Raw genomic sequence first — 26,957 nt, 5'->3', positions numbered from 1 at the left:
TTACTTGGCATTGGTCAGACTCAGTTTAATAAGAAAAGAATTGATCCATTAAGCTAAACCTAATTCTTGGCCGAAAATGGTTGAAATCTCTTCTTTATACAGCTAGCTTCATAAAGACCTATAATATTTGGAAGAAACAACTGAGACCTGAGTTTAATAAGATTAAATGTATTGCAAATATACTTAACAAGAATCTATCAAGTTGTTAATGATTACTATTAATATCAAACAATTTTTGTATAGAATTTTTTATTAGAGTAGTTGTAAAATATAGCCATGTGAAATGCAATATAAAAAGGGTTTTAGGTAATTTGTAACAGCTACAATTGCAGAACCAAAACCTTAACCTATAAGATATAGTAATTTATTTTATCAATCCAGTTTCTCATACAAGTGCAATTCAATTTGTAAAGTATTTAAGTGCCAGTCATTAACACTGTATAGTAAAGTGCAGAAGGACAGAATCTACTATATGTGATTGTGTTATTATATGTGAAGAGACTGCAAAATAAATTACTTTTTCTGTTAGCAAGGCTGGAGAGCTATTGTTAAAATACAACTCAGCTTTCTAAGAACTACTCTACAAAGCACTGTTTCATAGCTAAGATAGCTAAAAGCAGTTATTGGTACTGTAAGGATGTCCTACACTGTCAAAGGGACATATTGACATTCATTTGCCTCTGTCACTGCTTCCTCACAGAGTACGTCCCCTTTGAAGACCAGAGGTGCTTTGCATCGCCATAGAGCCCCCATCCCAAAGCCACTGCAAGCTCCCACCCTGTGGCACAGCATCGCCAGGGCAAAGGAGGGAGGAAAAATCTCACTCCTCGAGAGCAACATCAGCGGTCTGTGCTGAAACACATTGGCTGTGTTGCTTTGTGCAGCCTGCATCTATGCTTTTGTGTTATGCCCTCTCCTTGGACAAATACAGAACCACAGGCTGAAATTCTGCCCATCAAACAGCTTTATAACTGCTTTTAAACACGTTTTATACATGGGATTGTCTCTTTAAACAATATATAAAAGAATGAGAGCAGGAATTATTGCTTCACCTAGGATTTGAACAGAAGAGGACATAATTGGAATCAATTCAGCAGTGGTTACAATCTAGTTACAGTTTTAATTAAGATGACAATGCGACAAAAATACATCCACACAAAAAATCAAAACTCGGAATTCAGCAAAGAGAATTACTGAAGCAGTGGGTGAGACTGGATGTAAAACAGCTCTGGAGGAAAAGGACAGAGAAGGCAATGGAAAGTACTGAAAGACAATTATTACATGCCCAAAGGTTATATGCGCTGCCTAGCATCTGAACATTGGTCTTAAAATTATATACATTGTGGATGAAGAGGAAAATGCAAGAAAATTTAAGGAAAATTCATATTTAAGGTATAAAAATATATATAGGGAAGACAAGTGAAAAGATTATAACATGAAGTTAAAAGACTAACATACTGATAAGGAAACCAAAGAGGGAAAATGAAAGGAAAAGTTCACATAAGGTGAGGAAATTGTAAATAAAGATTTTTTTTTTTCCCTTTCAAGCACGTAAAGAGCATAAGGTCACTGACAGAAACAGAAGCACACCTCTGAAATGGAAAATGGCAGTTTACTAACAGGAAGGAGAGACTGCTTAAAAATGAACTCTCTATTTTATTGTCCATAAAACAAGGTTGGGACTGATGACAGGATCATACATAAATTTCCTGGGGGAGGAAGAATAAACACCAAAGAAAATCAGTAACACACCAGAACAGCTCATCAAGAAATTAGAAAGTCTGAAGGCTGACATAACTCCAGGAATAGACAGAATTAATTCAGAGCTCAGAAGGCTATGTCAGAAGAGATAGAGGAATCATTAGCAGATATATTTAAAACCCATTCAGAAATACGGGCTGCACTGAAGAGAGGTTAGCAATAACGACTGTCTAAAAAAATACAAAACCTTGACTTCGCATCTATGTCATACTCTTGAAACTTTATTATTTCAGGAAACATTATGATTAAGAGTTTGTATAGCTGCAAGAGAGATTGCTAGCACAGCTCACCAAAGGGATATCGTGCCTAAAAATGCCCTCAGCACGTTTTTAATAAGAATTACAAATTATTTATCATAATGGATGGTACAAGCATATATTCCACACTCTTTAGAAGAGCTTCTGATAGATTAACACATAGAATGCTAATGTACAAGGTCAGGAAGTGTGGGAACAATCAGTAAGAGGACAGAACATGTTTGAAAGAGAAAAACTGGTAGGCTACTCAATGAAAAGAAATAGAATAATATTCAGACTGACTGAAGTACACTCAGACAGACTAAAAACCTGACAGAGTAGAAGTGAAGACAAATTTATGCTAAGAAAACTAGCAGCAAATAATAAGCAAAAGGGCTCTATCCTTGACAGGCATAAAGTTCAAGTCTCTCCCATTGATGTACTCCATTAATTTTAAATTTCTGGTTTTCACAAGAGAAAGAGGTGAGAAGCTCTCTGAACATCAGCAGAATCAAGAAAAGGAAACTCAACTTTACTCAACTTTGGCAGGTGCTTCTAAAATTCCTTTCCAGACTTTTAAAATCTTGATTATCCTAGATAGCAGCATATCATCTGCAAATTCTGTTCAAACTTCACCTGATTGTAAAGCACAACAATATTGAATAACACCAGTCCTAATCCAGCACAACTGATGACACCATTGGTACAAGTGTCAACTTTATCACTTTAGCCACAATTCTTGGATATACTTGAACATTCCAGTAGATTACAGAATGGATTTGGTTTTTCTTTTAAATAATGCATGTTGATTTATACAAATCACAAACTAATTGCAATAGAATACTCTTTAAACTAGGTTCATTTTTTAACTTCCGATTTTACAGCACAGTAGCTAGTTTTTAAAGGAAGGTATATTACATGATTATCAACATATTAGTTACAAGCAGTGGAACGGTGTAGTGATTGCTACAGAAATGGGAAACTGACAGTTAAAATAGAAACATGAACAAAAGAAAAGGGAAAATGATTTCTTAACTTCACAGTCTCTTTTACAGAGAAGACAGTCTCTTTTGCAGAGCAGGTTGGCATGTAACATCTTCAGAAAAAAAATGGGATGAGTGAAAACACACTTATATGTTTAATCTAGAGATAGTTACTGCCTATCTAGAAAATAAATCTCTTCAAATAAAAATTAGATTACCTAACTCCAAGCCTTGATATATAAAATCTCTTACACCAGTGAGATGACATGTTTTCTCATTTACCTCCATTTTGGTTTTTCTACTGTCTGCTTTATACACTCCCTCCTAATCAGACTCAGCCACCATTGGCTTCAAGGCAGGATGCTATTCAATGCTATTAGAAGTATTACTTTGAAGTAGAATAATGAAGATGGAGTTCATACCTGTTTGGTTGCTAATGCTTTGATAAAGAGGTTTGCCATAAATTGCTTAAGTAAAGAAAAAATTATATATGCACAACTAAAAAAATACTAAAAAGCTATGATGTGTGTGATGTTCAAAAGGACTCAGTTGGCCTAATTGTGTTGTTAATAGGAGAATTCCCATTCACTTCAACAGACGCAGAGTTAGGCCGGCATTAAGCACATCTGAAAAATCACTCCATACAGAATGAATTCTGATCAATGAAGGTTTACTTTTTAATGACCTAACAGCTTGTGAAAGGAGCACATCGACAGCTCTTCATTTCTACACACAGCACATCTCATCATGACCCAGGGCAGCACAAGCCTATTTTTGAAATTAAGGTATCTCATACCTATCCTTTAGAAGTGAGGAGACTTTTCTCCATGTCTGTCCAACCAGATAAGAAAGCTACCAAAATGATTATGAAAAATGGTGAGTTTTATGATGAACACCTTTCAAGCAGACTGATCCCATAAGACATGGCATCGCCAGCCAACAGGAGCTTTTAATCAGTACCAAGGTGGAATAATATGAAATTATATCACTAGTTTCTGGAAAAGCTTTTGCATCCAGTGCCTATTTCTCAGAACGAGACATTTTCTTAAAAGCTTAGGGGGAAAAACCTACCCATAGCAAAAAAACAACAAATCTGTGATTTCTGTCATGCCTCTGATATTTCACTTACTGCAGTTTTAAGGGACTGATTTAGTCCTGGTGGGTAAAAAACAAAGAGGAATGCCTGAAAACCAGCATTTATCACACAACCTGATTCACAGAGTTCCCTTTGTGTTTTCAAACGAAGCTACTAAACCATCCCAGAAAAAGTTACTGGAAAGTATAATTGTGGCAGAACATGTGTGTGCAGTCTATGTGAGGCATAGGTGGTGGACAGGGGAAATTGTTAGTTAAAAAGACCAATGACTGAAAAAGGAAAAAGAGAAATTATGGTACAGCTAATAATATGCCTGTTATACAGTGAATGCTCTTGCACTTACTCTATTTGAAATCTGTTACATGTTATTGTCTATTTTGCTTTTTAATTTTCAGCATGGTCTCCTTCACTGGTATTCGTGTTGAACTCAGGAGTTCCTCGTTTCAAATTGTAGTGGAAACCTCATTTTGAACAATTTAGTCAGGCAATGAAGGAAAGCTGGAGGTAGTCAGGCAGCAGAAGTTTCTGCTATACCTTAGCATGCTGTCCTGATTATAGTGCTATTATAGTTTGCTGTTCATAGAAATCAAGGAATTTATGAATCATTAAAAGGTGCAGGTGATAGAGAACTTATTATAATGGCATTCAGAAATATTACAGGAGCTATCACAAAAGCTACAGTGTTAACACCATTGACTGAATATAAATGCAGTTGTGAAATTATGTGATAGCTGAGGATGTAGATACGCCAAATTTTCAACCAGCCTCAAACCAGTCACTAGTCATTTGCACATTTTTGATATGCAACTACTTCTGTACAAAACTGGTTTGAGTGTACAGAAAATGTAACAACACTCATTAAAAGTACATTGTGATTGTGTAAAGACCCTGGGCTGCAGCTTATGAAAACATGGACTTATGAATATTAATAGGTCTTATACTAAGTTACTTATACTAAGTTTTTTATCTGTTTATCTGTTGCTCAGGTCTCTCAATGTACTAAAAATATATTAGGGACAAAGCCCACTAGCCCTTAATTATATTAGTGACCAATTACTTACATGCACTGTTCATCACTGAGAATAAGACTTTGTATTTTATTTTTCAGTCATTTTAACAAGGCTTCTATAGAACAACAGCTGAAGCATTTCTCTTTGTGTGTGTCAATATCAAGTATTCAAAAGATAGCATATAAAAATTTAGGGAAATAACTATTTTGGTTATCTGAAGACCTGATTTCTCAAAGTCTGAATTTCTGAATTTCAAACGTGTCTCCTGAACAATATGAACACCTTGTCCTTAACTTATGCACTGCTATCACCACCAAAGGCATCTATTTTTTGTTATTTATATTATTTTAGGTTGCATAACCATAAAACTATCAGGACCAAAATCAAACCTAGTTAAGCATTATGCTTTCAGAAAGTTATTCAGCTGCGTTTTAAAAATACACATCCTTTGAACAAAAGCAGTAAGAGATTAAATAGGATTAAAGAGAAAGGATGACATTTATTACATGTAAATAGAATTTGTTGTATCCAAAAATTTACTGACATTCGATTTTTCTGGCCTTTCTTACAAGTATCATTTTAATTGACTGTTAAAATTTCTGTGGGACTCAACAGGGCAGAACCACTGCTATTCTGCTCAGCTGCTAGGGATAGTTCTTAGCTACGGTCATTTTGCTTCGTATGACATTCTTCCCGCTCCTCATATTAGCCCTCGCATTAGTCCTCTGCTTGATATTTTTCCCACATCCTTTAAAACAAAGAGTCAAGACTCCATGCAACAGAAAAACAGATGAACCCGTTAACTACAGCCCAATTCCCCCTTATACTCTTTGAACTAGAGAGGCCTGACAGTTCACTGAAGGGGTGCAGCAGGTCAGGTTTGAAGTCCATTAATATAGCTGTGAGGGCTTGCTTGCACAACACCTTTCCATACTGTCTCTCACTCTAGTTAGAGCTACAGTAAAACTTCCTTTGCTTTGATGAACACTGAAATTCATCAAATTCATCACTCAGAATACATTTAAGACAGAAGGAAAACAGCTATCTTTACCAATCTCATGGGACAAAACAGGCAAAATTCTTCAATGCTATGCTAGCTGTATTACTTTCTTCCCAGGCACACCTTGGGAAAGTCCTTTAGTTTCCCGAGTACCAGTTTACCTATCTATAATACAGGCCTTCTTGACCAACTGCACTACAAAATGTGACTCTCTTCCAGAGGTTCAGCCATTTCGATATTATATTCACAAATTCTTACATTTAACAAAGAGTAAAAAGGACTGAGAAAGGCATTTAAAGGATGGTCATTCCTTCCTTGTGGTGTTCCTCAGCTGTACCTGGCATCACCAAATGCAAAACACTGGCATAAATGGAAAAAAAATACTGCTTGCGTAAAGATCTTAAAAGAATGGCATGCAAGATGGTATGACGAAGAAGGTGTTCTCTACCTGTGAGGAGTCATTTAGTTGCCGACAAATCCCTAGTAACAGTAAGCTGTACTTTTACTCTTCATAATAGCCGGGATAGAGGAATTTATACATAGAAGTTTTCACAATGTTTTCTCTCAGAAATATTTATCATTATAAGAGGCCATAGATGACATTCTGTAATGCTACCTCTTACTGTAGTTAACACTGCAGGGGAGAAATCCGTCTCTGTCCTCAAGTTACATTATAATAAAAAAGCAATAAAAGAAACCTAACAAGTGCTTATAAAGTAAATAACTACTTCTGACAAATATTTATTTGTCATCATAGGTACTAAGTGATGTAATCACTTGCTTTTCTATCACCAGTGAGGACCACCACAAACCAGTAACAGTACCTGTTTATTTATATGTAGCACAGCACATTTTAATCTGAAAACTCTCTGCAGAATATGGGCAAGACAGTGAGGGACCACAGCCAAAACCTGTCCTACATCTACAGCAACCTACAAAAGATAGTTGGGAAGCCAATGCAAAAAACTGCCAAGGTTTGAGATTTCAGTCTGTCTGGGTAACCTGTTCCAGTGTTTGACTAGCCGCCTAGTGACAATTTCTTCCTAATACCCAATCAGAATTTCCCCTGTTGCAGCTCGTGTCCATTCACCTTTCACTGTGCACCTCAGAAAAGTCTGGCTCTGTCTTCTCAAAAAGACACATACTTTCCTGCTGCATACATGAAGACAGCAATAAAGTCTCACTTTAGCCTCAAAACTAATTTTTCAAGAACACTGCAAAATACCATGTGAGATAAATTACTCTGTACTAAATTTATCTCTCTCTGAAGGAGAAAATGGCGTGTCAGTCCAACTGGGATTTTAACTTTTCCTAGAAACACTGCTGATAGAATTACTCATTGATAATTGATGAATTTAAATTACTTTTGACAATTAACAAAATTACAAGTGCAAAGTACTGCTTATTGGCAAATATAATGTGCTGGACTCTGCCTCCCTTCTTCATGTAATATTCCCTGTGCTGGATCGCCAGTGGGATTTTTCACAATAAAATAACCTGGTTTGTGCCCAAAAAGCATATGATAATAAAGCCTTCCCCTTATATAACTCATATTGTGCAACACGTCTTGTTTATTTGTGTAAATTTATATTGTGCACTCCTGGATGTATTCAACCTCAGGTCAAAATTATTAGAGAACCACCACAGTTACACGAACACAAAATCTTTATTTAGCAATAATATGTAACAGAACTTACGGGCCATAACATGCCTGCCTGGCAAGGATGGATGCCATACAAATAAAAAAGGGTGGGAGAAGTGAAGACTCTCAACATTTCACCTGGTGAAAAGCTGAAGATCTGCAAAACCTTCAAAGAATCTGAGTAACTTGCAGGATTAGGATGCCCATGTAAAAGATGACAACTCCTATATGTTAACTCAAGTGTAAAGCTTGGAAGTGTTACAAAAACAGCAAATGTTTATGTGTATATTTCCTAATGGAAAACAGAGTAGGAAAATGACACAGCAACTGACCTTGACAGCTTCACAGGGATAGCACTTACATGAAGAGGATCGGTTTTTCTCATTGTACTGAGTGCCACAGGGCTGTCCAATGAGACAGAGATGTCTTCTATTTTTTACTTCTCAAATGCAAGGATTTGTTGTGGAGAATGCAAAAATGAAGATGCTTTTACATTTAAACCATTTAAATATGGTTCCTACGTAACGTCAAGTTACGTTTCCACATTTGCCTCCCTAATCCCTTACATCCCTTGTTTTCATTTGCTGGTTTCAGAGACTAACCAGTCAGGAAATGCTGTTTATCTATTTTACACAGGTAAAAAGCACCATGCAAGTGGTAAGAATTAGGCTCCTGCCATGTAATCATTTCTTCTACTAGCTTTGTGCTTTTAACAAAGAATTGATATTGACTTTCTCTTTGGCCTTCAAAGTTTCAGGTCACTTAACCAAATATCCAAATGTGTGCACCGGTGTCAGTAACAACATCTGGGAATATCCATAGCAAAAAATAGCAGAAGCGTATCTTGTTGAAGCTTTATTTTCCCTGTGCAAATAAATTTCTGCATATTGCACTTGATAGAACAGCTTCTTTATTTCTAAATAGATATGTCTTTACCAAATTTGGTGCTATACTGCTTGTTGCCAAGGAAAGACAAAACCTTCAGACCCTTACCTGATACTTCAGTCAAAATTTGTGACCAGCCTATATAGTGCAGCTGAACACCTCGACCTCAAACCATCGTTGAAAGTACTTGCACATTTCATTACATTTAAGGAGTGTCTATAAATGGGCTCTCAACAATTCAAATTCTCTTAGCTCAAATGTTTTAATGAAACTAACCATGAGGATCAAAGGTTTCTTTCATACTTTGTTTCGTTACTAAATGCATAAGGTCCGGCTGAGCTAAATGTCAGATTCTGACTTGCTTGATTTAGCCTTGCTATTTAGTAGTAATTATGGACAGAAGTCTCATTTAGGTGTATTGATCCAGTCTTTAACATGAGGAACACATTCAGCAGCTGAGCTATGGAAAACACTGGATGAATTCTCAACCCATGAATCTCTACAAAGAACAAAGAAGCAGCAATATATTTGCTGTAGCACCGATTCTTACACACATATGTCTGCAGTTAAACATGCTAAAAAAGCTTGTCCTCAGGGACAAGCCACATCTTGAACAACAAAAAACCTGTGGCCCGCTAATAAGCCACGTATGTGAAAGGTTCCAATTCTGCCTTCATGGTAGACAGTATCCCAATTCAGGAAAGCATTTAATCATATGTTTCGGTCCATCAGAATTCATGAGAGTCCTTAAGTATGTGCTTATTTTTAAAAGATGCTTAAGTGCCATTGATTTCAAGTACATGCTTAAGTGCTGTCCTCAATATAAATGATTCCTGAAACCAGGGTTGATGGGAGTTTTATCACTGATTTTAATAAGAGCAGAACAGGAACTAAAGAATTTTAAGAATCCCAAATGCTTATCCAAATTGAACGTCTGCATGACAATACGGAAAGTATAATTGTATAATGCTGCATATTTCTATTTCAGCTACCTAAATAAAGAAATTCTGAAATTAATGAAAAATCATGAGCTCGTCATGCTAACAAAAGACATTTATCACTGAAGGGATGAGAACTTCTCTACCTTGATATCACCCTAAATTTTTACCTTTATGCAAATTTTCTTATTGTAGAGGTTTGTGGGGGTTTTTTAAGTCTAACAATACAATTTTCTGGTTAAACATACTTATTTTTTAAGTTATAAAAAAATCCATAATATAATTCTATGAGAGTTACCATAATAGACTGTAACAGCTGCTATGGTCTATTGTGTAAATAAGTAATTACAGAATTTACAGACTATCATGTAAATATGTAATTATGGACTTTTTAAAATGTGCATTATTTCCTCGATAGTCTATCGTTTAAATATGTAATTATGGACTTTAAAACATGTATTATTTACTCAGACTGCAACAGCTCCTTGGGACAGAGCTGTTCTGGCCTATTGGGTAAACATGTAATTACAGAAATTTTAAAAATATGTATTATTTATTTGCTAGTGCTGTTGTCAATACATTATGACAGCCATTTTTAAATAGATACCATATAGTCAATATTCTGTCAAGTTTTCATAGGTCACTTAAAGTACCACTCTGCGTGGTTGCAGTGCCATACAGTGAAGCTTCTCCCTTGTTAAGTATCTTACCACAGGGTGATCAAATAAAAATCAAGGAGAGAACTCGACAAATAGTTCCATTAATTGGCCTTTTCCACAAAGACTCATAAAGGCAGTCAAAAGAAAATTTTTCTATCATTTCTTTCACAATTTTAACAAAGCAGAGTATACTTGTCATGGTTTGGACTGGGCTGGCCACTAATACTTCACTGTGGTTAAGGGTTGGTATCTGATAGAATATTCCTTGGCGATTTTTCAGTAAAGCAGTAAACTTAGTGTAATGCAATCAACGGGGGGTTTATTTCCTAATGGCCTCTCAGCTCTGAAACCAAGGACCACGTCTACATTAGCAGATAAGGCAGGGAAACAAGATGATCTGGAAAGCAAAACAGTGCTAACAACCCAATGTGCCTATTACATACTTCTCAGGCGGTTAACTACAGCCTAGTTCTGTAGGACTGGTCCCATGGAAAGAATGCTCCCAGGCAGCTTTACATCTTCTGGTGTAATTGAATCCAAGAAGGAATCTAGTTTTGGTTCTGGGGGACCATCCCATGAGAATCAATGTGCTGGAAGTGGGCATGATCCCTTCCAAACATCATTCTTGATTTGAACTGAAAGCCTAAGTTAGAAACATCCCCAGAATACACTCAGTCGTGCCACTTGAGTTCTGTACATCCTAAGCAGGAGACAGGTTGGAGCAGACAGTTCTGTTATTTATGAAGTGTGGCATTTTTGCAATATATGAATTCCAGAAATGCTTTCAATGACAAGAGAATATTTTCAAAGTGGTGGGAAAAAAATTATTAAGGGGGTTTCACTCACCCAAGGTGGAACTTCAAAGACGTTATTATTCTGAAAAAAGGGCAATTACCATTATCATTAAATATTTATGTTTTTAAACTACCCATGGCCCCAATTAGAGATGAATGCTAGGTGCTCTGCAAACACTTATGAATATCCCAACCTCAAAGACTTCACAGTTTAAGAAATATTATCAAATATGTTATAGTTTACAGAATGCTTTTTGGAAGCAAAATGAATGTCTTTTTAGGCCAATGTATGCACTGAGTCTAACATCTGCTGTGTCTGCACCTATATATCAATAACTCTAACATTTAGGTGTGATTTTCCTAACAGACCATAGCAAAAGCAAAACCAGAATAACTTACTCATATAAATATGTAGGACAGTTAGATAATATGGGGCTGTGTTACACTTCAAACAATCCTATCCTTTCACTGGAAATAGGAGTGGTATTGTCATTTACCTAAAATTGTCTCCTCAACTAGAAAAGTAGGGAGGGGAAAGATAAAACTCATAAAAGAAATAATATTTTACAAATAAGGTACATTGCCATATTAAGATATATATATTATTCATTCTTACTAATGCTACTTTCTCCATAGTCTACAAGCCTCATATAATAATAAAGCCCTAAGAATTGAACCCAAATAGAAAACACCACATTGAGATGTTTAAACAAGAGTACTGATAAAACCAAAATTATTTCCATCCAAGTGAGAGACAGTTGGGCATCGGGTGGGGTGAGGCTGAGTCCAGCTGTCGGCTTAAGCCTTCGGGATGGGTCTGGACAAACTGGAGGGAGTCTGGAACTTGACCTCCAAGGAACAGTGGATGAAACTGTGATTGCTTAGTATCAAGAGAAGATGACTGGTAGGGACACACTAATGTTCTTTGGATACATGAAAAGACAGAGAGGAGTGAACAGACTACTCTTTATGTTCAATTTAGATAGGACAAGTGGTAATGGAATTCAGTATGGCAAGGGAGATTTAGGTCAATGGGATGCCCAGAAAGACTACAAATTCTTTGTTGGAGAAGGTTTTTAAGAATGGAGTGAACAAACTTTCACCAATAATGTGCTACAGGCTTTATGATCCAGGCCTAGCCACAAGCCCACGAGTATAGATTCAATTTTATGCCTAAAAAGCCAATGAAATCCACTGAAATTTTAAACTATAAAGAACTGGAAAATATAATAAATAATATGCATCTCTGATACAGTCTAAATAAGGATAACATGCATATTTCAAGATCATAATTCATTTTAGTTCCCCTGAAAAAAATGTACAATAATACCATCTGTGCAAGGACAACCTTATAGAAAACTTCACACTGATGAGTCATTAGCTGTGCATAAATAATGCTTTTATTATATGCAACATTAATATGGCCGATTATTTGTCAGGGCTCTGACTGCATCAACAGGCTCTGCAATCTCCTCTGCCCCCTGCCCAGGTGTCTGGCTGCCCATAGTCAAGGCCAGCTCTGACAAGGGGCCAGACTGCACCCAGATTGTTCTAAACTGTGAGAAAGAGAGGTGTAGGAAGACACTTTCTTACCTCCCTATATGTATCAGTAACATATATGTTATTTTCAACTTTAAAAAGGTCACACTGCTTATTTTTGAAAGGCAGAAAAACCTATCATTCATTTAGCAAGAGGAAAAAGCTGACAAGAAAATGTATAGGAGATAGGAAATACAGACTAAACAAGTGACAAATGTAGGCCCTGTTAAAATGAGAAACAACACTCCACATCTGGAACCCAGGAGCTTTGAAATCTCCAGCTATGAAGAGGATTTTTAGCTGTCTGTGATGAGTTCCACTGATGATCATGGATTTTCTGTTATAATAACCCTGCCTTTCTAAAAGTATTTGGAAACTTTTGTTCTCTGGGTACTTCACCACATGTGTAAAGCAGGTAAGTTTTTGGAAGACGTAGGAAGAGTTGCATGTTACTCGCCGCGAGCTTGGAACCAAACAATGGGATTTCCTTCCAGAACCCAAGAATCAGCAATACTCCTTGCTGTTTTGAGCTGTTTATTCTGGAGCTCAGCCTGCATTTGCAAGGTCATGGTGGATACTACTCGTCACACTATGTTGCTTATGCATGAAATCCTCATTTTGTGCAAAGCTCACAAATATATATTCATGTCATAGTATCTTAATGTCCAGGGATAGTATGAGCATGCAAAAGTGAGGGCAGCTGCCACACATGCTCTGCGTTATTGTGGCAAAATAAGGCAAAGTGGAAAGTTGTCAGCTTGAGACTGGAAATCTTATGGGAAAGTTAACATAGCTGCACTTCTGGAACTAGGTGGCTGGTAAAGTAAGATCTTGCCTTCTGTGTCTGCAATTAGTTATGTGTGAAGTAGACATGCCAAAATTGGAAGCACTGTCCATCTTATAATAGTAATTATTAGTGTGAAGCCATTTTCAAGGCCGGATTATGGGCACTAAACTACTGGGACTGACTGTGCTGCCCATGCGTTAAATCCTTATTTTGTGCAGACTTAATGAAAAAGATAGTTTCTTGTAATATGTTCTATTTTGTCAGTTGCTCCTACAACGCAGTATAGATGCTTTCTTTGTGCTTAATACATGCAGTGATAATTTTTCCACATGCTCTTTCTGTAAATGTTCCACCACAAAACATTCTGTTAAATTGGAATTAAGGTTGTAAATATGCATTAATAAGTTAGAGTAAATTCTGTACTAATTGGCTGCCCATACAGCCTCACTGACATCAATGGAGAAGAAGCTACTGAAGAACATTACGAGCTGGATTCTTAGCCCAGAAATGCTACTCTAACTCCACATACAGGGATATGATAGAGAATCAAATCCTGTGCTGAAGTTTATAAGAAACACATGCTAGAGAATGCAGCAGGAATGCAAGGTTGAACGCACACTTTACAAACATACAGGACCGGACTGCAAAAGCACTCAGTGGCCTAAATCTGCTCTCATTGGAGTAAATGGCATTTTTACCACTGACATTAATGACAGCAGAACTAAGCACTTCTGGAAATCCTACCCTTTGTGATTCGAATTAAACAAAATAATTTAGGTTTCTTTTGTCCCTTCAGCTAACCTCTTTGTAAAGTCTTACCAGCCTTTCACCTACAGTTACATCAGAGGATGAACCACACATCACAGTGATCCCAAATTTACTCTACGTTCCAGCCACATAAAATACATCCTATTGGCAAAATCTCTGCTAATTCCTTAAGGAATCAAAGTCAGTATTATTTTTCCTCTTAGCCTTGACAGACCTGTGCATTCTTGTGGCTGAAATTAAAATATTTCTTTCCTTTCAGTTTCACAAGATCGTATTTTATTGTTAACATATTAGGAGAGACAACAGTATCAGAAAGTAAGCAAATCAGACAATAATTAACAGAAAATTAAATGACAGTAATTAATAAAGATACCTTCCAACTAGTCTCTGAATAATACCGCAAAAATTCACAATGGTGTTGTGAAGCGTGGTTCACTCCTACCTGTAATTTACTTTGAGATCTTAGCATAAAAGGTGCTTAGAATTGACAAATATCATTATTAGCATAAAAATGAGGTATGTTCTATTTATTTTGTGTATTAATTTAGCAGAATATATTATTACAGAACTTTATACTGTAAGCACAAGGTCACACGGGATATGACTTGTCACACTGTGTTGCCTATGCATGAAATCCTCATTTTGTGCAGAGCTCCAAAATATATATTCATGTCAGAATATCTTACTGTCCAGCAACAGCCTGAGAGTTTCATTCTATTACGTACTGGGGAAACAGATTCAGTGTCATTTGAGAGGTCTCTTCTTCTCTCAATACCCGAATGAACTCTCATTAATCAAAGAACTACAAACACTCACCAAAAAGGAACCAGCCCCATTAATGCTCTCTTCAGTCTGAGATAAAATTATATCCATTCTGCCAACAATTTTTTATCATTTCTGTGTGACTATCCCAGTGAAACAGCCCAGTATGACACTGATTTTACGAAGTTAGTTACCAGAAAACAGAACCTAACTTTACTAAATACAGTAAATGAAAGAAAATTGTTCTAGGAACGGAATTTCACTGGCACTGCCAGTGTTGCATTAACTGCACAGATCTCAAGACAACCCTGGCAATAACATGACCTTCTCCAAACTTCCAATCAGCCTGGTAAGCATACATTAAAAGTTCAAGCTTTCCTTACACCAAAGGTACCAATGTTTGTAGTTTGCTAAGTTCCTACCTAACTCTTCTTAACTGCCTACCCATCAGCTCTTCATTGATTTGCCCGCCTTCAAACATTTTTCTCCTCTAAACACATCCATACTGAGGAACAGGAAACAACAAAATTCTTTGAATATTAAGTCTCAGGGAAGCCTTTTTTCTTTTTACCAGACATAAAATTGAGATTATTGTATAAGCAGTTTCAAGTGGGACTGCTTGCTCAACAAAATCCTTAAATCTAAGGAAATGTCAGTTTGCATTAAGAAAAGAAATATTACCTTGGTCTTCAATAAAACAGCAGAAAGCAGCAGCAGTTTAGAGATCAGAGCAGATAAGCAGTGTAGCCTCCAGACCAGAACAGCAGGTTTGACATGATATTCAGGTAAATAGCCAGAACAGCAATTAACAGTTAACAGGCCACTTAAATTAAGAGCTTTCCTTGAGAAAACAGCCTCAGACCTTCAGAGACTGATAGTTCAAACAGGAAGTGGCAAAAAACTGAAGTGTACGGGGAATTTCCTCAACAGGCCTTTTATCCACAGAATGTACAAACCCAGAAATGCCTGGCCTAAATGTAGATGTAGGGGAATGTAGTTGCAGAGAGGAGGGAATAAAGAGGGGAAAGGAAACGAGAGTTTGAGCAATGACCTTCTGATGAATGAAATTTTTTTCATGAAATGAAAACGTAATTTTCTTCCCTGATGTCTTTAGAGCCAAAATTTTACATTTAGCACTTAGCACTAACCTATGCTTTGTAACTTTGCCATGCAACTTGCTGCCACATCAACTGGTAATGCAAGACAGCCACGAGGGTTTGTAGACAGCCACGAATCTTGTGCAACAGCTATCACTTGCTGGGCACTCTGACACCCCCTTAGTGAGCCATGTGCTCCCGCAGACCCACTAAAGAGACAATCACTGCAGAGAATCAAACCCGCAGTCCTTGCACAAGCACACCCAGCAGTGGCACCAATATGCATCTCCACATTTCTGTTTTCCTTATTGTTTCAATGCACCACCACCACCATGTTGATATGAACACAGGCTTCTCAAGATCACAACAATAAACAGTTGTAAAACCCACTTCCTTGGTAAGGAGCATGGATGAGCATGAAAAGTGGATGTCTCAAACTTCCAGAGTCCCAACCTCCTTTTTTGTTTACAGTGCCTCGTAACTATGCAATATCAAGCATTTTCTTTCATTCATGACTTGGACCTCTACAAACTTTTAAGTCAAGCAGTTCTAAGACAAATAAAGAAAGACATATCTTTTCTACCTGTCTCAATCTCATATAGCTCAGTGCACTCCGAATTTGGGACATGTGGGAACACAGCCCCAGAAATATACATAGGTTCAGCACTGTGTCAGAAAAGGTCTGGAACCAGCCAAATGTCTTCCCAAGCCCCTGTGTCCTACTACCACAGTAGTCATTTTGCTGGTCCTTCTGGTCCCAGCCTCTACCCGACAAAATAGCCTGCGAAACCCGGGAAGCAATACGTGCATGTTGCAACCTCCCCAACACTCTGATACACAGGTAAGAGCAGTGCAGCAGGACACACAGCCCATGCGTTTGTACCACAAAACCAGGGGGAGGCCACTGCCTGTTAGCCAGATCCAGGAGGGCAGAGGTGCCAAATGGGTTTTACAGCTTTCTAGCACTGAGATGTGTCTGGGGCCAGGGGACTTTTTGATGGACACATGGAAGCAACACTTGCAGTCTGCTTTAAAGGGTCATTTCCACATTTCACAGCAGTGGCCTATTGGGGGCCTAACGTCAGATCAACAATCTGGGGGCTGCTTGTTGGCAGGAGGAGGGATGCAGGCAGGTTTCTGGCTGTTTCACAGGGCCCACTGGGGGGTGAGGGCCATTCTGAGGAACACCAAGAGCTGTTTAACCCCTTTCTTGGTTGAGGGAGGTTGGGGGCAAGAGGGTTTGATGGAGGGAAAGTGTTTAGCAGTGAGAGTGCAAGGTGGTGTAAGGAAAATTGGGGGTGATGCTGTTTGGAGGTGAAGCTGTTTGGAAGCAAGGGCATTTGGGAGTGAGGGAGACTGTAACAAAAACAGTGGGGGCAAGGACGTTTGGGAGCAAGGGCTTTTGAAGGCAAGGACCCTTGAAGGTGACAGTGTTTGAGGCTGAGGATGCTTGGGGGCAAATGTATCTAGGGGTAAAAGCATTTGGGGGAGAGGGCATTTAGAGACAAGGGCATTTGGTGGCCAGAGCGTTTGGGTGTGAGGGTGTTTTAGGGAGAGGGTCTCAGTGCTGTTGCCAGCTCCCGACCGCCTCCTCTGGTCCCCTCTTCGATGCCGCTCTCGGACACCGGGAGCAGGAGCCACATCCAACCCCCTTCCGTCCGCCCTCCTCCCTCCCCCCCCATTTTCTCCCCCGATGTCCATTTCGGGGCCTCTCGCCCCCAGGAGCGGAGGCTCGCGAAAGGGTCGGGGTAGAGGCAGAATGGCCCCTCCGCCGGGCCGGGCAGCTGCCTGCGCCCGGCGGGCCACCACGGCAGCGGGCGGGCGAGGGGCGCGGCGGGGCTGGCCGCGGGGGCGGAGCCGCCAGTCAGCGCCGGGCGCCGTGACCCCGGGGCGGGGAGGCGGCACCGCGGCCGCGGGGACGGGGACAGGCTGCCCCTGCCCGTCGCAGCGAGAGGGGCGCGGCGAGCCCGGGGGCAGCGCGGCGGCGTGCACACCCCGTGTCGTCCCCCCCCCGCGACACACACAGACACACACACACACACGGCACGGCACCGGGCGGGGGGAGCCGGCTCGGCCCCCGCCCCACCGACGCCCGGGGAGGGCTAGGGCGCGGGTCCGGCCGCCGCAAGCTCCGCACTTACCCGGGCCGCGGCGAGATGTCGGCGGGCGGGCTCCGGCAAGGCGCTACTGCGGGGGTCGGGGGGGGCCGGTTGGGTTTGGGGGGGGGTTCCGTAATCCAGCAGTCTTTGGGCTGCCAAATGTAAACACTCCGCCATGATTTCTTTGTTTAGATAATTGAACCTGCCTCCCTCTCCCTCGCCGACTCCCGCTCGCTTTTATTTATTTATTTCCCCCCCCTCCCGTCATCATCATCATCATCATTATGGCTTGTGTGGGGTGGTGTTTTTTTGGTTTGTTTTTTTTTTTAAGGGTTGTTATTTAGTAGCTGCATTTAACAACTGCTGGTTTTACAAATATTTATGTATATATATATTTATGTATAAATATATACGGGGGAGGGGGGAGGCGATGGGAGGCATTAAGGAGAGGAAGTTGTTGCCGCTGGTTAGGGGATTGCGTTTTTTCCTCCTCGCTGCAGCCGAGGCTGCCGCTGCCGGGGGCCGGCGACGCCGGGGCTGTCCCCTGCCCTGGCCTGGCCCCGCGGCGGCACCGCGCTGGCCCGGCGCGCTCCTGGAAAAGGCAGGGTTTCCCGAAAGCATCGCCCGCTCCAGCAGGAAGGGAGCAGCCCGCTGTGGGGGAGACAGATGGAAACTGCCAGATTTAAGTTTCTTCACTGCATTTCCTGAAAATTCAAGCTCGACATGAAAGCAAGCTTGTTACTATTATCTCTGATTATTATCATTATTATTATTATGCGGGAATTCCCCGTTAGGAAATACAGTTATCATTTTTTTTTTATAGGAAATTTACAGGAAGCGTTAGCACGACTAAAAAATGTTTTATTTGCATTCCTGCCTTGAAAGCAGGTTTCTCCATTTGGAAATACTAGAATCTTTACCATATTAGTGCAACCTGAAAAAGACTTCAGGGTGCTTAATGTCCATAAATTGCTTTTCATAGACCTGATCCCATCAGATCACAACTTCCCAGGAGTGACTCTCATGGAAGTGCCCTGGTAGGATGCAGGAGGCTGAGTTGTGGTGCTGAGCACATCAACTGTCCGGTAACGACCTAGTCCCCCACATCTGTTACAGGGCATTGGAGGAGTATTAGGCTCCACGTCACTCACGTATTATACCAAAGACTCTAGAAATTGTCCCTGGTTTGTATTTTGTTGCTTTTTGTATTAAGGAAGAGCACTGCCTCCCTCTCTCTCCTGACAACTTGCTTAACCATCATTTATTTCTAGGAGGTCTTCAAATGCTACAAAACATACAACATTTCAAGAGTTATCTTTGCTGCTGATATGTAGAAAGAGCAATACCACAAAGGCAATTTAAAAAATCATTATATAGAAAAATAAGATGATTTACTTACACTGTTATACAGTGAAGATAAAATGCTTAGTGACAGCATGCCAATCATCAAACAGGTTCCCAATACGTTTTCCCCTGGGACTGTTAGTACAGTAATGATTGCCATTCCTATAGCCAACCACCTCTGCTTGGAAAATAAACCGATGACTTGTGCATTATTGTACCTTGACTGTTGTGTCTGCCTTTGGCAGAGGTCCTCGTTCTGCAAAGGGATCACCAGTTTGGACCCCCAAACCTCCACTAAGTCCCACTAATCCCTTGTAAAGCCATTGTTAGTTCTTGGGATAAGGATCTCTCTTTATGTACAGTGAGCACAGAGAAAAATAACAAAAAAGGAGTATACATATATATTACACTGGCACGGACTCATTCAGTCAATAAGAATACAGGGTTGCATTACAAGGTACCATTTCAGAACTGCACGGTTATTTGTAAACTATTTTATAATAAAATACTGGGAAGTTGATTGGGTCATGGCCATTAGCTGACCAGAGCAGACAAATTGCCGTTCAGGCCTTGGAGTGGCTCTGAATAGCTTGACAACTCTCAGGCCACCCCTTATAGTTTGACATCACTTCCATATTTCATATACCAAAACAAACACCATCACTTAGTTTTTTACAGTGACCTCAGCCCTGCTGTCCTACTTTTTTCTTGTTCTTTTAAACAGAAGTTTGAGAATATTTCCTAGTTTCTGCTTTATCCTCTTTCTTAAAGTTTACGCTATTTGCTTATGATTCTATTTTTATTTCTCTACAGGATTTCATTGCAATCTCCCCTTTGTGGAATTCGTACTTGTGGCCATTTAAATTCATTTCAGGCTAGAACTTGGCACAAAAGTTCGCAGCTTCTCAGCCAGATTTGAATTACTATATTTAATCTATACTCAGCTCTTGGGCTTTTTTTTTTTAAATGAGAGTGAAGATAGAAATAATTTTGTTGTGGTTCCAAATGGTGGCATAATGCTGTCCTGATTTCAGATCTTGTCTTCATTCCACTAGCTTTTCAAAGGGACATGCCAGAGCATTTGAGACATGACTTTAGAAAGGTGTTGCTTTACAATCCTTTAAAAATGAATTATTTCAGCATAAAACTTTGTGAAAATTAGGCATTGTGGATGCACAAGGGTGCTTTTATTGCATTCTTAGATATGGCTCACTGAACAGTGAAACCAATTTTCATGTGATCTTAAAGAGGGCAAAAGTCTTTGTTATGCTTTGAAAAATTGTTTTGCACAAATTTGTTTATTTTGTGTTATTAATTTTTGTGAATATTCGGCAGTGCTGTGTTGGCCTCCACAGCTACAAAGAAGAGAGAATGATAGGCAGAGTTTTACTAAACTAGATTACATTGGATAGCTTAAATTTTCTTTCTCTATTCATCAATTTAAAAAACAAATGCTGTACTTAATCTAACATGAATTCCATTGTTTTAAGTCCAGCTGAGTAATTGCTCGAGAAATGTTTCTACCAAGTCAAACTTTTGTTTGCTTCAGGATTTTTATTATTCAGCTTTTTTACTATAGTGCCCAGGACAGCAGAACCTGGCTGAGCTACTGGTAATATTAAATAAATGTAACTAAGAAAGTATTTTTTACGGCACCATATGTGATAAAGTGGATCCTATGAGAGATCCTGTAGCCTTTCAATAACTGCTGGTTAGGGACTGTGTCACCAGTCAGATTGGCCATCATTTTCCAACCTCTTTGCTTCTCAGACAGTAATTCGCGGCTACGGAAAGTTATGGAAAATCATACCAGACCAGCATGAAAGTATTTCCTCTTGCTTTACAGAGCTGTTAATGATTTATTTTATAATTAACTATTGTATCATACTACCACGTAATGAGCACAAGCATAGAGGACTCTGTAGTAATGTTGAAAAATGGAATAAATGGCAGTCCCTGTCTCAAGAGCAAGGAGTCCAAAATGCAGCAGATTCATGACTGCGTAAACACTGGCTGCAGCTCTCACCTATGTAGTCAGCAGTCTGCTTATCGCATGCTTTAAAGAAGGTTGGTAGATCTTAAGGAGGGCCTTACTTACTGGCCTGAGTGGGGATGGAAGTAGAGGGATGGATTGTGTCATAAGGGTCATAGGAGAAAGTGTGCAAAGACCTGTAATAATAAGATCATACTTTAATATCTTTATGATCTAGTGCATGTAGTATCTCAAATGGGCACTGTGAAAGGCTATTTTGCAGACAAAGTTTGAAAGACTGTTGCAGATTTTTAAAACTACAGAAAGAAGCTCAAATAGAGGGAATATGCACATTTTCCTCCATTCTCATTTGAAGGTTAGGTATTTATGCTAAAGTAACTAGTTGCTTTGCAAAGCTGTTTTCTGTATTAGTTTACCTTCTCCGCGATTGCATTTGAAATGTGTGTGTGTAGAAAAGCACAGTGATGTGTTAGAGTGGGAGTATTTTAATCAATGCAATATGACAATGTATCCCCTAGTCATAAAATGGTTGCAATGTGAAAGCTATGTAACAAGCTGCGCTGTTGTACAAGAGAGTAGAAAAAAGATCTTAAAGAACAGCAGTAAAAGACTGTTGCCTAAAAAGATAACATCCAGATCCTAAAATAAGGTTGAGATTAAATCTGTCAGTATAAGAGCATTCATCTACCAGACCAAAAAGAAAAGACTCAGGTGCTGAGTTTCTTTTTTGTAAGCAGACCTTTCCACTGTAAATGCGAGTAAAAGCAATTATGGAAGAAAATATGAAAAATAAAGTTTTCTTTGAGTGTTTTGCACCAAGCTAACAAATTGCCATTGCACAACAGCAACACTAGATTAATTATGTCACTATTTTTCCTTCGTGATAGATTATTGTTAGTAATTCATCACTGTAACATATTAATAGTGGTATTAGTTTTTAAACAGAACAATCATATTAGTAGCATACTTGTCATATTAGTGAAAATTAACAAAATGATGAAAAATTGCTACCATGGCTTTGGGGCTCCAACACTGCAAGGAAATAACTTTTTCCCAATCCCGCAGTTTTTCAATAAGCATATATTTTCTTGTAAAGATAAAGAGACTGTTCTACAATGTTTTCTCTCCAAAACCCAGGAGCCATTTCAAAATATTTATGCCATTCTTTTAATGCCAAATGTGTGCATTCTTTTATGATTCTAACGCTGTACGTTCTTCCTTTTAAAAGCCTGAGTGCTGTCATCCACAACCCCTGGCATGAGGCTGGCTGAGGGCACTAACTCCCTTTTTGTTGGAGATTGTGAGTCTACTGTCCAGCAAACTTCTGGAGTCCAGCACAACTGCCCTTCTAAAGGATTAAGCTTCATCTACAGAGGCTCTCATCTGTGCACTTGTCTTACATGCCTCCAACCAGTCACTTGCATGATGATTTTGTGTGGGATTTTTTGTTTGTTTGGAAAGCAGATAGCTTCAGGCCTCTGAGCATGCTCCTCCCCACTTCCACATCCTGTCCTTTTATATTTCCAGCATCTTCTTCTCTGGCATGGTATCTCTTGCTAATATAGAAAGATGATACATGGATTTCCCTAAGATCTCTAACAGTAACAACCAGAGTTAGGTAACAGGGTTATAGACTGGGATTTCCTGCTCTCTCCTTCATGAACCTCTGCTGCCTCAGAATCAAGAAAAGATAAAACAGGGCCCAAACCCTGAGAATGCTGTTTGGAACTGGAGTCACTGATTTTGCCTGCTGCTTTGTGAAACCAGGAGGCAAATCTCCAACCTCTCATCTGTCTAAAAGCCAGCAAAACACAACATTTTCCCCATTTATGCAACTACTTTGGGTTGGCTGGTTTATAATTTACAAAGCAGTTTCTTCGGTTTAAATCTGCTAATTTAATGGAAGACATGAATAGCTTTCATTTGATTAACAACAGAATGTCAAACTGGAAAAATAAGTATTTATTGCCAAGTAATAGGCCACAATTAAATCAAGGGTCAAATTGGATGTACTATTTATTCAATAATCAGTTGAACCCAGTCAGTCATATGCAAATGAAATAGTAAATGTATTGAGTTTCAGAATGACCAAAAAGTAGCCTCTATATTCAAGGTTTGCCTCTGTGCAAGATTGCCTCCTTTGAACATGTGATTCACCAATTAAAGTATTTTGGGGCTTTAGAAGCAGAATTCCCAATATCTGTCTAACAATCCTCAGTCTGTTAGTGACTTTAGCTAAAATATCTCTAGACAAAACCACTACTACCATAATCTGGAACTATCCTAGGGGACTCAGACAGTGGAACATGACTGCACCAACCACAAATGTGACCCACGCATACAATAAGGTTAATAACAATGACCTTATTGCAAAGATTAATTAATGCTTATAAAAAACTTTTACTCTCTAAACTGCTATTGTATTGGCCATTAGCATCTATGTGAGCAAAAGTATTGTGCAACTGTGACACCTAGGCTGTGCTTTGCTGAAAAAATTCCTCAGGAAACATCCATACTGACATTGCGACCAGCTCTATCATGACCCTGAAGTCCATATCCACTGACCATCTGCCCTGAAAGCCTCTCAGTTTCTCCCTTGGCAACAAGTCTGTCTAGGTTTGGAAGTGCTGCTTGAGCTCCCAGATCTCAGCTGGGGCTGCCCCTCTCCCCACCTTTCCCATTCATGTGTGCAGAACTCACCTAGGCATGGCACATCTTGCACATGGGGCCGCAGTGTCAGCCAGTGCCAGTCCCAGGACCCCGTGCTCTGAGTTCCCTTCTTTGGTACACAGCTTCTTCTCTGTATTTTTCTTATCAGCAAACAAGCCGTGGGGAGAAGCAAGTGGCTTAGATGACCTCCCCCGGTATGTAAGCAACAACAGAGAAGTAAAGTTGGTATTTTACTGACCCTTTTCTCAAATTTCATTTTTCAAATAATTCTAAGCTCTTAAGGTGTTGTGCAAAAGATGGCTGGAAGCAGCTGTAGCACTTAAAAATTAAAATCTCCCCAGCAATGTTTATAAAGTTGTGCATGTATTGTGGCACTGATTTTAATACAAAACATTAGATTGACATCCGATCTACACATAACATGCATTTGACTGACATGGGCATTTATTATACATTGATGTGACATATGCCAAGCATAACAACAGCTCTGACTGACAACATAGTGAAAAAGGACTTGTGTTATCCATGTTTGATTCAGAACATTTCTATCCTTCCCTATTTAGTGGTAATAATTGTGCTACTCATACGAGAAGATATTTTTGAAGTAATATAGCACTGCCAATTGGCCCAAGTGGCACTTAAGTCCACAGCAGAAAGAGCAAGAGGTCTTTTTAGTCTCTAAGCATTTAGAAAAGATAACATAGCTAGGGCTCCAGTGAATTGGAGTTGTCAAAATTCACACCTAAGAGAAAGGGGGTGTTGGGCCTGTTGCCAGGAAACAGCATCTGGTATCACATTTCTAAAAGGATGCATGCATATGAATGCAAGTGGGAGCTGCAGCATGATAAATCTATCACAAAAATTGCACCTCTTCATGTCTGCTTTGTGGCACCCACCCATATGAACTTCCTTGCCCTGATTCCTTAACAATACTCATCAGCCAGAGACATGTAAGCACTCATTTGAAGGACCAGTGATAGGTTCATCTTCACAGTGTGGCCAGTGCTACAGACTATGTCCAGGGCCAGAAAGCAAGCTTCATGACTACTCTTCATAATCTTAACTGCTTGCACAATATTTAATTTGCTCACTGGATCAGTTCTGAGGCCACACTTTGACATGGTTTGAGGGACAGTACATGGAAGGACCCATTCCCACAGCTACTCCTATGTGGACAGGACTGCACTAAGCTTGCCTCCCACCATTCTACATAGTCCTCCAGCACAGTTCCAGAAGCCTTTTAACCTCTAATATTTTCTATGCCCTGACGCCACATTCCATGGTATGGCAACAAACTCTCATAGTGTTTCAGTTTCTATGATCAAAGACACACACACAAGAATAATTCTGTTGTATGGACATGGGGACATCACACAGAGCTCAGAGGAAACTCTGAGAGAGCTCAGAGGTCAAGTGCTATGCACTGTGGTCATGGCCAGCTAATCCACTTTGCCCTTAGGGGCAGAAGACTTCTCTGTCTCTGATTTATTCAAAGGGTATAGACAGAGACCTAGAAGATAGAAGGGAATAGAAGTGAGTAATACTGGAAGTATTACCCATGATCCAGGGCACTGAAATGAGTTGTTGGTGGAGATCAGAAATATCCACTGGAACTTTTCCAAGACTGCTGAGTTTCTTTGTAGGACAGAAATCTCCAGAACATATACTGGTAGAGCCAGGCAAAATCTTTACTGGAAATTCCAGTCCCTGGGCATGCTCTCCACTTCTAGTGATGGTGTGAGCAGACGACCAAGGACTGTGAGGACATCTGGTGTCCTGAAAAGATTCCTAGGACTGTTTTATGGTGTGATGCTGTAATTGTAATAATTAATATTGAATGGACAGTATATTCCTGAGTGTTCATAAGTATACAGACACAAATAACTTGCTCATTCACAAAATTATGAAACACACTTATTCAAGAAGTAAAAACTAAATAAATAACAGGATATTATTCTGGGCACCCAATCTGCCAATGACATCAGCACAGCTTTCACAGACTCTATATACATGCAGTTCAGCCCAACTCCAGAGCTCTTTTTTAGACAGAATTTGTGTTCACTCTCAGTATGGTCTGTAATGCAGAAAATGAAGACATAGTTTCTTTTTGGGGTTTTTGGGTTTTTTTTGTGGTTTTGTTTTGGTTTTTTTTCATTAGTTCCCAGGAATTTCTTTCTTTCTTCTAAAGTTTAAATGATTTTCCCAACCAGATTATACCTTTTAGGTATGCATCATTTAAATTGAGGCAGAAAAGGAGATTTAGGAACTGGCAATGTAAAGGCCTTTTCCTGAAGAAAGAAAGAATTTCTTTTTTTAAACACAGTTTCTCCCCCATACCCCTTTAGGGGAATAGCTGTTGTATGGTAAAAGCAGGTTATGAAAAGTTTTAATTGTCCAGGTAGGTTTTAGTCCAGGGTAAAAGAGAGGTAAAGCTGGTTGAGGGAGATATACAATAAGTTAATGTTCCCACAAATTATTTCTTGCCTTGTATTTAAAAGGCCTTTTATTTCAGACGGCCTTTGGCACTATAACTGTTCTGTGGATAAGTAGTGAATTCATTTTACAGAATGTCAATCCTGTGTCTCTACATGACTGTTATATTCATTTTAAAATAAGGCCTTGGCATACCATTTTGGTTTATTTATGATTATATTACTAATTTTAATTACATTAACCTTGTAGATTTGTAATCTTTTAACTGTGTTTCATAATAAAGCACCTGGATACTCTTGGGCATCAGGTTGTATACAGGCACATTTTCTGAATAGAGAATTCATCATATATTATGATTATTTACATTGCATCTGAAGTTTATCAGAATACTAGGCTTTTCTTATGGTTTTACTTGTGGTAGTATTAACAGGAATAGTTCTTTCAAACTGAAGGATTTTTGA

This window comes from Numenius arquata, chromosome 7 (genome assembly GCF_964106895.1).
Source record: "Numenius arquata chromosome 7, bNumArq3.hap1.1, whole genome shotgun sequence".
Classification (NCBI taxonomy): Eukaryota; Metazoa; Chordata; class Aves; order Charadriiformes; family Scolopacidae; genus Numenius; species Numenius arquata.
Note: the sequence above shows the minus strand (reverse complement) of the source record.